We start from the raw sequence: 13,280 nt of genomic DNA, 5'->3' as shown, positions 1-13,280 counted from the left end.
GTGTGTTTTAATTCTGCATCGGTGTGTGTTTGGTGTGGCTGAGCTTAGACCCAAACAGCTGACTCAATGCAGGGTGTAGACAAAATGCTGTTTACTCTTTAAAAAAGTCAAGCTTACAGTTGGTCAAAGGTAGTAAGACAGGAATTCAGAAATCAGAACGGACATCGGCAACAGGCAGTCAGAACAGGCAACAGGTAAAGTGAAGTGAGAGCGGCTCAAACCCAGCAGCAAGGCAACATAAACAATCTGGCTAACCACGATGCTAACTGTCCTCTATATATCCTGGGGAGCTAATGAGCAAACGAGCAGCAGCTGTGCAGGCAGGTGGCTGATCACAAGAGCAGTCAGGTGATTTAACGGAGGCGGGGAGCCTCTGACAATGCCTACTGGGCAGGTAGGGCATGGCTGAGTCCGCCAGAATAACACACAACACACAGAGACAGGCTGTGTGTCGCCATTCAGGGGCTTTACAATACTCCGAGGCACAATGAAGAGTTATCACGGCTGCAATTATTTTATCTTTCGTTGCAACGGGTCGCAATGTAAACGGTAGAAATACGACGTTCATGTTAGAGGTGTAGAAATGTCTTGATTCAAAGATGCATCGTGATGCGGATGTGAACGATTCCTTCAAACCTTCAAAAGGTAGTCTCATCCAAAGAGAGGAAATATAATGTAGAGGAATAATAACAGCGTGTTATAACAATATAAGCTTAAACATAAAGAGAGAATGAAGGGTAATAAAGGTCTCCACCCGACAATGAAGGGCGGGGCAGGGAAGTCATTGTGCAGCTAAGCCTCTTCTATATAATAACCTGTTATGATCTCTCTGTGTTTAGATGATTAAATCCAGTTTAAAACGCTGAGCTTTTACACGCTGATCTAAATACAGTACACACTCATACGTGGACACATGCATTCACGTGTTTGTTTACAATAATCAGGCTGTTTTTAGCTCACTTTGTCGATTTTCAGTAATGAGAATGAGTGATGTAATGACTATATAATAATTTTAATGCATTTTACTGCACCAGCCTTCTCTGCAAGTAATCTCCTATATGATATTACTGTTTGCTGTTTAAATGTCAACTTTTTCCACTAGGACCATTTAAAATGCATCTTATCTTGCATCTTAAATACTTTTCTTATCTTATCACCGGTTCTTAATACCACAGTAACACTGAATGATTCCCATCAGCACGTTGGTTTCATCATTATCAGTTGGACTGACACAGGCATGCTGTGAGCTCGACTGACCTCTCCGACTTAAATACTAAAAACTAAAATAATGACATAAAGTGAGTGAAGGTAACTTTCTGCGAGTTGACGGACTGTATTCCCTGTGGCACTCTGGCAATTTATGGAGCAAAGTGATGACAGGAACACTGGACATCAGCAGTGTTTTGTTACCTTCATCATTCCCACAGAGGCACACAGGTAATGTACTTTAACCATCCCAATTGTTCAAGGTAAGAGATGATGCAATTTGATGCAATGGCAATTTTTCAGAGTGCAACTGAAAAGCAATACTTTAGTAAGGAATAAGGAGGAGATTTAAAGATTATATCTATCAATCACTGAAAAGTGAACGAGAAAATACATATTTATGAGTATTAAAGATGCTGTGGGTAGAATTGAAGCAAATATGATTAAAAGGTTATTTTTATAAAACGGTCCCTACATCCTGACAGTAGTGCATGAGACAGGTAATCTGAAAAAAATAATGTGCCTCTGTGTCCTCCGGTGCTCCTAACGGCATCTGCAGGATTTCACAGACCGGAGGAAAACAACCAATCAGAGCCGAGCTGGAGTCTGCCGTCTCTGAGCAGCTGTCAATCACTCGCTTAACTCCGACCAAACGGTCAAACTAGGCAGCGCTGATCAAATATGAATCGATATTCTGTTACTGTAATTGTCGTCGTGCAGGCACAAGACTTACGTGCTAACTAACCGTCGGCTGTAGTCTTTGTGGTGTGTTCAAATGCAACTTATCGGCCAAGGCGAAGGCAACATGAGGCGAGGCAACAGTTGGCCTTCCTCAACGCTAGTTCTTTGACATCGGCTTGATGTGTCTGGGCCTCAACACTTGCGGTCCAGGAGAGTGAGTGACTGTACACATTCAGAGAAATTCATATTTCCTTCAGCAATTGTTAAAAAAAAAAAAGTCAACAACGCTCCGCCCACAAAAATACAACTGTTTACTAACAGAAAAAGGGTCTATGACCCCATTAAAGATGGTGGTCATATGGCCGCCACAGTTCTCATAGTATTGCCAGAGTCTGCCACCTTGCAGTTGCTCAGGAACAGACGTGTCCTGCGTGCCAGCTGAAATCCCTGTCAAATTACCCAGAGTTCACCCTGCCTGACCACTGACACACTCCCGCTAACTGTCCACCCTGTCACTCTCCATGACCCTCATCACTTATCACCAGTCTGGAAACACATAAACACTTCAAACACACACAGACGGACTCTCAGAGGACCACACATTCACTCTTTTACTTTCTCCAACTTATAATTGATGCTGAATGACGCTCTCTGATCACGCTGGTGTTTACCGAACCATCCGGCATCCACGCCTATTTTCACGGTATTAAACGACATCGAGGACGGCTGCGAATGCTTCCTGGCTCCATCATGCAGAATGTGCAGGTGAATACATTAAAGCGATTAGCGTTAATATGGGGTTGTGCTCTGCATCACTCGGCTGTCCGATAATGGGAGACCTGCATTCAGAGCGTCTCATCCCTGAGAGGTTCAAGAACCTCGGCCGGTCTCTGCCGGCTCATTTGCTCATTATACTATGCAGGGTGGTGGTTCGGTTGGAAGATAGTTGTGGGTGTATGCTGTGTTTTCAGCAAAGTTATTAATAATGTACCTCCGCAGCCAGCAGCCACCTAATTACTACAACCAATAGACCTGGGAGGACTGCAGCACACATACACACACACACACATAAAGGCTGGGCAAGTTTCAGTCTATTACACAAACTGTGAAAGTTAGAGAAATATTGTACTTTAATTTGTTGTAGTGCATTTAAAAAAAATATAGACTGATGTCACATTTATATAATGTTGGGGTTACTGTAATTACAAGTTTCAGATATGTAACTACATTTATAATTTCAAGTGGGACACTTTCCTACAATCGTCGCTGCATTGGTTTCTATACCTTAGCCTACATCCGTTAAATATACGTGTAGCACCGCAACACTCTTTATATTGTGCCTAAGTTAATGTAACTAACTTCAGACTGGGATGATGGGGCGTTTGGGTTCGGTTTCCTAAGTTAGCAACCACGAAAGTTAACTTATAATAATAATAATACCCTACGACTAAAGAAAGAAACTCAGCAGTAGATCTGTTCAAGTTGACTATGCTCTATTTTAAATAACTGACCCGAGACATGTCTTTAAATGAAAGGGAATAACAGTTTACTGACTGATTTTTTTTATATGTAGAAATAAATTTCAGTGCTCGAAGTGGGCCGGTACTCAGCGGTACGCAGGACATTTTACTCCTTGGCGTACTGTGACATTTTCTTGCGTACCAGAACTTCTCACAAGACTCCGGTCCTGGAGACCAAAGCTACGGTCTCCCCCGCGTCCTCCGACCGCAGCCAACACTGTTTAACAGACGGGCTTCACTAGATACAACCAAGAGGTTTTGGTGCTTCCGTGTAGTTTGTGTTGGAGTCTCGTCTGAACAGCGTAGCTACACGTAAGCGTGTAAGAAGTAACAAACAGTCCCTTTAATCCTCTCAGGTTTCTGAGGCAAAATCTCTATTTCTCCTCTATTATCTAAATCTCTCTGTAACAAACTCAGCTCAAATGCACAGAATCTTTAAAACACATAAAGTGAAACTCACAGTTCGTCATCTGTCCTGGAGAAACAGTTCATGGTCCTGAAGATGAAACCAACGGCCACTTCCGGTCAGCAATGGCGTCATCCGGCCTCGTGGCATCTGAGCGTTCCAACAGGCGTCTTCATCAGAGGACACACACAGCTCTCCCGGTCACTGTGAGGTCTGTCTGACCTTGAATCCAGCGCCCGGTCCAACTCGTTCATTGATCCACTAGTTACACAACAAGCTAACTAACTAGAGAAACTGCTGCTAGCTGATTAACCGAGATAAAGTAGAACAAAGTGCGTGTTGCTGTTTTAACTTACTGCGACTAGTTTTCCTCCATTTACTCGATCTAACTTTAGCTCTCTCGCACCTCTCCCGTGTTTTTTCTTTGTCCCGCCCTCTTTCTGACCGATGACCAATCACCACAGGTGTCACTGATTGACAGCTACAGTAACCAATCAAACACAAGAGCTGGAACTAAAGGCACAATCTGTGTTTTTATCTATTTACCCCACTGTTTACCTTCAATAATGTTCGTTTGATAAATAATAATATATAATATAATACAAAATAATATATATATATATATATATTGTGTACATATATTATGTATATTTATAAGTGTAAGGGAGAAAAAAAAGAAAAAAAGGATGTCACAGATATCATAGATCAGAAATTGGAATCAGAAATAATTTATTAATTGGAAATTGGGGCGCTACAATTGCTCTTATATAAACATAAAAAAAGTAAGAAAATATAAATAAATGAGTATGTAATACGTATATTATGTACATAATGCTACAATATAAACACAATATATGTAAAGAAACATAAGTAAGTACTAAAATTCTAAATAAGGAAATGAGAATATAAGAAATATATACAAATACTTGCATTAAGACGTGCAATATATAACAAATAACCACAGTGCAAATAAGTAAATATAAAATGCTGAGAAGTCGGATCTAGTAAGTGTTAAATAAAAATGCCAGAATTAAATAAATAAGAATTAAATAAGAATATTTCTTGAATGTATATTATAAATACAAAACTAATGACATTATTGCACAGTTGATTTATTGAAAAAATTATTTTACAGTTAAGTCAGTATTGTATATAGATAACACGACATTAACATTTACCAGTTATGGGTTTATGTTATTGAAATAGTCTCAAATAGGACATATTCACCTCTCCTCTCAGTGAAAACATATTTTTTTAGTGTTTCATCACATCTCTTAGCAGAGTTAATGAGTGGCCTGGTGGGTTTCTCTGTTTCCAATTTCAACAAAATCAAACAAAATCAGCCTTCGTGCTAACAATGTCATAAAACACGTTATACTATATTGGTTGTTTGACAGCTCCATCACAACTGATTTCACTCCAAACACCGCTGGGTCTGATTGGAGTCATTTCTGTAAAACCTCGGACAGAGTTTAGGAATATTTTAGTCCAATAATGAACGATTCTTGTGTGCTAATGAAGCCGGCGCACGTCCACATCGATCACAGAATGGATTTACTGTAGGAAACATCTTGTGGAGTTTCAGCTTTCAGTGTACATTTTCTAGATTTATGTGGGGATCAACAAATCATTCCACAGCAGCTTAACTGTCACTAAAACTTTATGATAAAAACTCTCCAATGACACACAACCTGCATGTATACACACATAGATAAGAGTGTGTGTGCATACATACAACACACTCCTCTGTGTCGCAGTATGAGCGGACTAGTCCTGCCCGTAGTGGTGGTGGTGGCGGTTGGCTTTAGATAAGAATGTAAGTAATCTCAGCTCTTCTTATCATGCGGGCACAATAACATGACCCTAATCCTACACTGCAGTAAATACATTCTTGAAAACCTATATTTGTACTGCAGCAAATCAGAGAACCATCAAGTTCCCCGATCACATCACACGTGTTCCCCCGTGAGGACCTCGGTTTCATGTCTTCTTTGTGTGACAAGAACTTGTAAATGTAGTCGCTGTGTGTCATCGCCTGCCTCTGGGCGTTGCTATAGGCACGATTTATCTCATATTTCATCGTCTTGTCAGCTTGTTCCTGCTGCTTTCAGCAAATGTGACATGAGAAAACAGTTTGAAGCTCTGCAGGGTCTTTTGATTCTAAAAGTGTACCCGTCTACACAGGTGCGTAGATGTGAGTGATGCCGAAAGGACTCTTAGCAGCAAGTTAAAGGGCGAGTCCATAATTTGTTGAGGTTTTTATATCATTTTGTAGCTTCCCAGTGTTCCTTATGTATTCAAATCCATTAAAATTATGGTCAAGGTATGTTTTAGCATCAAAATGCTATTTTCCCTTCAAGCCCTTCTAAAAACGTTTTCCCACGTGACCTGACGTAGGTTTCTGCAGTATATATACATCCTTATAGTCAGTGTATTAACGTCATATACAGTAACTTAAATGGCGGTCAGCACGCTCTCATTGCAGGCACAAAAGCTAAGCAATGTACTGCTGTGGACGCCACATTAGTTCAGATAACAAACTAACTGATTGATGCAGCGGTAGACCAGCAACTCCCCGTGTTCTGAGAGGTAAAATTACTGTTTTTGTGAATGGAGTCTGGTGGCTTTGAAGACCACGATATACCGGCTTCAGTTCCTCATCAGAAAGGGCTGTCTGATGGCAAGGTAAAGAGGTGAAAATATTCTAAATATAGCGTACACTTAAACTATTGACTTTTATTATCTTATCATCTACCGTCCACAGCCGCTTTACCTCGCCATCAGACAGCCCTTTCTGACGGGGAACTGAAGCTGTTAATATCACTCTCTTCAAAGCCACCAGACTCCATTCACAAAAACAGTGATTTTACCTCACAGAACGCTGGAGTATACATACAAGCCCACGTCAAAAAATCCAAACTAACACAGCGTATGTTGACTCAGCAAGTGCTAGTGTTCATTCTTAACCTTATTGATTAGCTTACTGTGGTAACCTACGTCACTGCTTTCTGCTCACGGCTGAGTGGGCGTTTCCATTTGAAAAAAAAAACAAAAAACAGAGAAAAACGCAGATGACAACTCTGACCTTTAAGTCGTCAGAAAGATGACCTGCTGTCTGGTCAGTTATGTTCTGCTCCACCTCCCTCCTACTCAGTTTTATCCCTTCTCCAGTTGTCCCCCTCCCCCCCCTCTCCTTCCTCTCCGATGTGTGCTTCAAAGTGCGTCACAGATCCGGCTGTTTATTCCCAGCCTTCCTCCGGGCGTCTCTCCTCCTGTGCATCACTTTCATTTGCCACAGCGGCTCTGATGGCCTGTCAGCTCTGTCCTGACACATACTGTATATGTGTGCACAGTGATGCACGCAAAGGAAAACAGACCTAAGTTCATTAGCGCACCTTCTGTATATATTACTAGCAATGCACACACATGCAGAATGATCAAGGCAGGAGAAGAGGAGTGGGGGTGTGACAGAGAAAAAGTGCACACACAATAAAATGTGCTCACAGCTGCAGCTGCACTTATCCCGGCTTTAAAGCAGCCTTTGCAAGTTGCTTGTTGTGTTGGTTGGAGCGCCCCAGGCACAGCTGAATGCATTAATTACACATGCACCGCTATAGATCCACCGTCTAACCCTGCTGATTGCCTTCACCCACCACATGTCAAACCTAATTGCAACTGTTAACCTTAAAGTTGCTCTCATAAATGAAATTGACAATCTGTCAGAATCGATTACGTTGGATAATAGACTGGTTTGTGTAATTTCCTTTTTTCTACCTTCGCACACCTTCCACGTTTCACCGGCGTGCTGCGACCGCGTATAGGCAATCCATTTAACGACTAGTGATTTGGACTTTTTTTTCAAGTTTAGCCAAGCGGTAAAGCTGAGACAGCAGAGTGTAAAGGTCTTCATCTTAAACACATGTCAAATATTCATTACTCTCCTCTCTCTTTCCGGAGCGGAGTCTTGTGACCAGCAGCTCTTGGATGTCTGAATATAGCCCCGCTGATCTGGGGATGCTGCATTGCGTAAGAAGGTCCACAGTGGAATCACTTCCATTTAATAATTTATAGACACAACATGCAGAATGTCTCATGTCATAAAGTCATATGTATTTCATTCCAGGATCACACACGTGCGTTGAGGCGTGATAGTTTGGATGTTGCATTAAAATTTTCACACAAATTTCTTCACTTATTGGGGGAAAAGAAACACTAAAGTATAAACTAGAATTACGCCAACCAGTCAAGTTGCAGTTTACATCCATGTCTGTCCAAAATGTCATCACTTCATCATTTTATCCTGTTAGACATTTGTGGGAAATTCTCATAATTAGCACATGAGTTCTTGAGTTATGATCACAGTGACCTATGACCTTTGACCACCAAAATCTAGTCAGTTCATCCTTGAGTGGATGTTTGTGCCAAATTAGAAAAAGTTCCCTCCAGGCGTTCCTGAGATATCGCATTCACGAGAATGGATGTACTCTTGTGCAGAGGCATAAAAATGGGACTACTACAGCAACCCAGTCGCCAGAAAAAAATTTGGCATTGTACGTTTCTGCAAACCACGGCGGGTACGTTAAATCTCGATGTTTCTGAACCAAAAGTACATTTCATATCAGCCTCGTATCACATTTGCAGAAATGCACAATGCCAAGTGGTAAATGTCGAGAAACGATTGGTTCGGTTTAGGCAACAAAACTACTTGGTAAGTGTTAGAAAAAAGACATTCTGCCGTCTCACACGTCCTCGCTCTCTGCAACATATAAATAATGTATAAAAATATGCAACAACACGGTTCAATATGCAGATCAATTACAGCGTAACTTGGAGAGAAATCGCTTCAATCAATGCAGAAAAATAAGAGAACACAGCTCTAATAATTTCTCACCGAAAATAGTCTTTCTCCTCCCTCTAGCTGACTCTCTCTCTCCACCTTATCCTCTACTTCACTGTGACTCAGACAGGCGGTGGAGATATTGAGGCTTGTAGGTATAAAAAGGCTCAGTGTTAAAAATGTAAAAACCAGGAAGGATCCCCTCAGGGGGCTGAAGACGAGCAGCCATCTTCCTCACAGAGCTGGTCAGATCTGACAGAATATAACCGTAGGACACCGTGACGTGATGTACGGCACACGACACGGAGACATAAAGACTAACTGGTGACACATGAACGGGCGTCTGGGTGGCGAGCCAACAGTTCCTGCTGCTGCAGCTCCATATGGACCAACGACTGGTGGCGATGGTATGTGTTTGATGAAGTTCCCCCCGAACAAAGCTCATGTTTTATAGACACAGTGCAGACGTTAATAACAGAGGCCGCCATCCTTAAAGACTTCAATGAAGAAAACCAGCATCATTTAAAGTCCTTTAACAGGCCTCCAGCTTTACATTTCTCCCCTCTATTATAATATATTCCAGAAGTAATTACATTTGTGCACATAAACTTATTTTTTTTTTTAAGGCAAGAAATTCATGGCGGTAAACCAAGCTTGAAATTAACTGCTGTTCTGCCTGCAAAAACCCCCTCTAAATAAAAAGACATGATGGAGATAATAAAGTTAGTAAGGCGACATATTTTTGGAGGGATTATTTCCTGGCAGAACTTTCATTTCCTCCTGAGGGTGTCAGGTAACTCACAATAACCAGAGTGGGATATAATGAGCAGACTGATGTGGAAATACTCAACTCAGAGAACGAAGAGATGATGATAAAAGAGACAAACTGACACCGCCAAATTTAAGACTTCATTGTCACCGTGACGGATTATTGAGCTCAGGCTCTTTTCAAGGCGGCGGAATTTGATTTTCATAATGTACAAAATAATGGCTTCTTCTTTGGGGAGGAAAACGAGTCTTAATATCTCATCTCAGTTATACTCACAGCTTATACAGACCATCAGGAATAATAGAGTCGGCATCACAGCTGATTTTAACTCTTTTATGGCAAGTGAGCCAAGTCTGATGTTTTTCACATCTATTCTCAGGTCCGTGAGAGTCCACGACTCGTCTTAAGAAGTGAACTGTAAATTAATTGTATGTCATTCAGATCTCTGAATACGGACCATTAACATGACATAGAATTAAAAAATGTTCCCTTCAGAGACGTTAATGGTGTTTAGGCAAGTTGCTTTAAAAAATATGAGTAATGATTTACTCATTGAAAAGGTAACTACATTACTTTATTACACGGCTTTGTTGAAAACTCGATTCTGATCGGTCAATCACGGCGTTTTACGGTCTGATATTTCTTTATAACAGACCGTTGCTATGTATACAGACCGTTGCTATGGCCGCAGTTCTGATGTTGGACTCTGGAGGACCGTTTTTGTGTCAAATTATTGATTTCTTCAGTAAGTAGCCATTTAATAAGCGGGATAATGTACAGCTAGTGGGTCATTGTTGTGAAATAAACCCCTCAGGGCGAGGCTTCGCGTCGAGGTGCGGCAACGCTCTGTTGGGGTTTCTTTCACAACAATGACCGGCTCGCTGTACATTATCTCTTACTTATTAATTACACAATAGAAAAAGTAATTAGTTTCCCTGTTACATTACTTTCATTACTCAGCACAGCTCAGCCTGATCTCACAGAAATACGTGAAATGACCACGACCTCTTAACAGCCAACCCGTTCTCATTCCCAACTCGTCAAATAACGCCGACTGGGCAGCCCCCCTCGACAACGTAAACCCACGCACGGAGGCACCCTTTAGAAACAGTATGTGACGAACCTGGCTTTTGACTAACTCCAATATAAACCCGACCGTGGCGTCATTCGACGATCGGAGCAACTGAAGTAGTATTAACAGCGTGAGAGTCCATTCAGGGAGGAAATGTCAACCACGACCGTTTCCTAATCCTGACTAAGTGGTTGTGTTGCCTAAACTTAACATCAAAGTTTATTTTGAAAGGACACTATGCATGTAACGAGTGTATAATGACACGCCGTCCCTGGTCCGTCCAAAAGTAACACAAGAGAGGAAACCCGTGCGACCTTTAGCTGCCGTAGTAATTATGAGCAAAAGCAGAAGTCAGGCGCTGTAGTACAGACAGTGTGAAACTCCGTCTGGGTTAGAGGTCGGGGGCGATGGATTGGATTAGTTTTAGCCAAAACACGATCGTTTTCCCTAAACTTAACCAAGTGGTTTTGTTGTCTAAACCCAGAGACTGTATAAAAGTAGACCGTGACTTCACCTATTGTTTTGTGGATTGCTGTTTTGAAGCCTTGAGTTCGGCATTTTGGCCGTCACCATCTTGTTTTTTTGCAACCAGAAGTGACACGTGTGGGTTGAGCTGAGTACGACCGAACGCTGAATACAATATTTTCTGGTGGCCAAAATGCTATAACTAACTTTCATCACACTGTGAAAGGGTTAAAGTTGTAAGACAAAAACACGAACAACTCCCAGACCGGACAACGCCGTGGCAGCGACCTGTCAATCACAAGGTAGCCACGCCCTAAAGCATCCCCTGCTGTATGGTCTATTTGACTCTAAATGGGACCATAATTGACTAAATGAACATCATGCTGTATTGAAGAAGACTTGAAACTAGCGATTGAGACCATAAACTCATGTTTACAATGTTTACTGAGGTAATAAATCAAGTGAGAAGTAGGCTCATTTTCTCATAGACTTCTATACAATCAGACTTCTTTTAGCAACCAGAGGAGTTGTCCCCTGCTGGCTGTTAGAAAGAATGCAGGTTTAAGACACTTCAACATTGGCTTCACCTTCTCAGGCCAGGAAGTCGCCCACTGGATCGACCTCAAACTGAGTAAATCTTTCAGTCATCAAAGGATGAAGTGTTCATGTGCTCTGGAGCTGAAAGGTAGACTGATCCTGCAGCTTCCCTCTCACCCGGCGGTGTCGTCTTCAGAGCGAGGAGCGCGCTCAGCCAGCCGTGGCCTGAAAACTGACTGAGTATTGTTACAGCGACCGAGCGACCCCTGAGGTTCCCATCTATCTCCTTACATCTACAGGAGCTCACACAGGGAAAAAACATATCAGACTTAAGTTTAATACTCCTGCAGGATTACTGTATTAGTCAGACGAGCTCACAAATCCCCGATGATGAATAACCGCAGTGATAACGACGGGATTAATGATTAGTCAATCCTTCTGTTATTGGAAACACATCTAAAGGGAACATTGATATTAATGAGCAGCCATCCCAGTTAGCGCCTAATGCACATCACATGGACCATACTGCTGCATGCTTCCTGCACTAATGGGCTCTTTCATCCCCGCCGTGCACGGCCACGATCCAGATGAGCTCAATTGAAATATCACAGGATGAACCGAGCATCAAAAAAACAAGGAGCGCCATCGCCAAAACAAAACCTTAAATATTAATTCAGCGATGCCACTTACGTAAGCCTCGGCACCAGTGGGAAGGAGGCAGACACGTGTGCACGAGGAGACATTTGATTTTACAAAAGCTGTTATAAATTCTCTTCGGGGCTTGAAAACGTCTGACTCATAACAGACAGAGTGCCAGATCTCTCCCATTCATCCTTCTATCTCACTTTATTATTATGTGTGTATTTTTAAAAACAGAGACAGAAAATGATAATTTCCTTCAGCAGTCTGAAAGTGAATTATGGCATTGGACATCAACAGAGCAGAGATAAGGGGAGCAAATGAGGCAGTATTTATTGGAAAGGTGAGGCGGAGTACGTATCACAGGAAACAGTTAATCTTCCTCCAGGACAGAAAAGGTTACCCAGAATCTGCAGATGTCTCAAATATTTACATAAGGTGTGCGTAGACATTCAATCTCTCTCTTCCTCTTCTTTTCTAGTGCTGTGAAATAGTTTACGTCCTTCCTCTGAGGTGAAACACCGGGGACACACTCTAAACACTTTTATTAGATGTATCAGGGGAAGCTAAATATTTGTGTAAGGGGACGGGCGAGAGGCTGAGGTATCAGTGTAGGAAGGAGCCTGCAGAGGGCACAAAAAGTACATTTACTACACCAACATTTGTACTGTTACTCTTTCCGTACTCATATCTTGTGCTATTTGAAACACCTGTAATAATATTTCTAGCCGTAGTGGCTCGAGGGGATGGCAGTGACTGAAACATCTCAATAACTATTTGATGGATTGACATGAAATTGATTTATTTCTGCCTTCGGATGAATTGTAATGAATTTGGTGATTCACTGACTTTTTATCTAGCACCACCATCAGGTCAAACTTGAAATCTGTCCAATACTTTGGTTCATGACCAAATACCCTGGATGTATTATAAGAACTGGATAACGGACCCCAAGATGGCAACTATTCATTCCAATGGGAATTGCTCGCTTGACGCATACGCCAAAAAAGTTCTCTAGCTTCCGGGTTACTTCCGGGGTATGCGGCCCATCCTGGCCATGCTCGGCTCCTGATTGGCTCGGGCAGGTGCGTGGGCGGGACCACAATACCGCAGCCCCAGTAACCCAATCACTACTGCGCAAATGACGT

The 13,280-nt window shown here is 42.0% G+C and overlaps 1 protein-coding gene across 1 annotated transcript in view; it reads right to left on the bottom strand.

Moving 5' to 3' along the window:
• Window positions 1-4,200, bottom strand: part of lnx1 (ligand of numb-protein X 1) — a 91,860-nt gene extending 87,660 nt beyond the window's left edge. The window contains exon 1 of the mRNA XM_037771245.1: window positions 3,868-4,200. The gene's annotated coding sequence lies outside the window, so the exon portion shown is untranslated. The remainder of the gene's footprint in view (window positions 1-3,867) is intronic.
• Between the last annotated feature and the right edge of the window lie 9,080 nt (window positions 4,201-13,280).

This window comes from Sebastes umbrosus, chromosome 5, assembly GCF_015220745.1.
Source record: "Sebastes umbrosus isolate fSebUmb1 chromosome 5, fSebUmb1.pri, whole genome shotgun sequence".
NCBI lineage: Eukaryota > Metazoa > Chordata > Actinopteri > Perciformes > Sebastidae > Sebastes > Sebastes umbrosus.
This window is presented reverse-complemented; position numbering and strand designations above follow the sequence as displayed.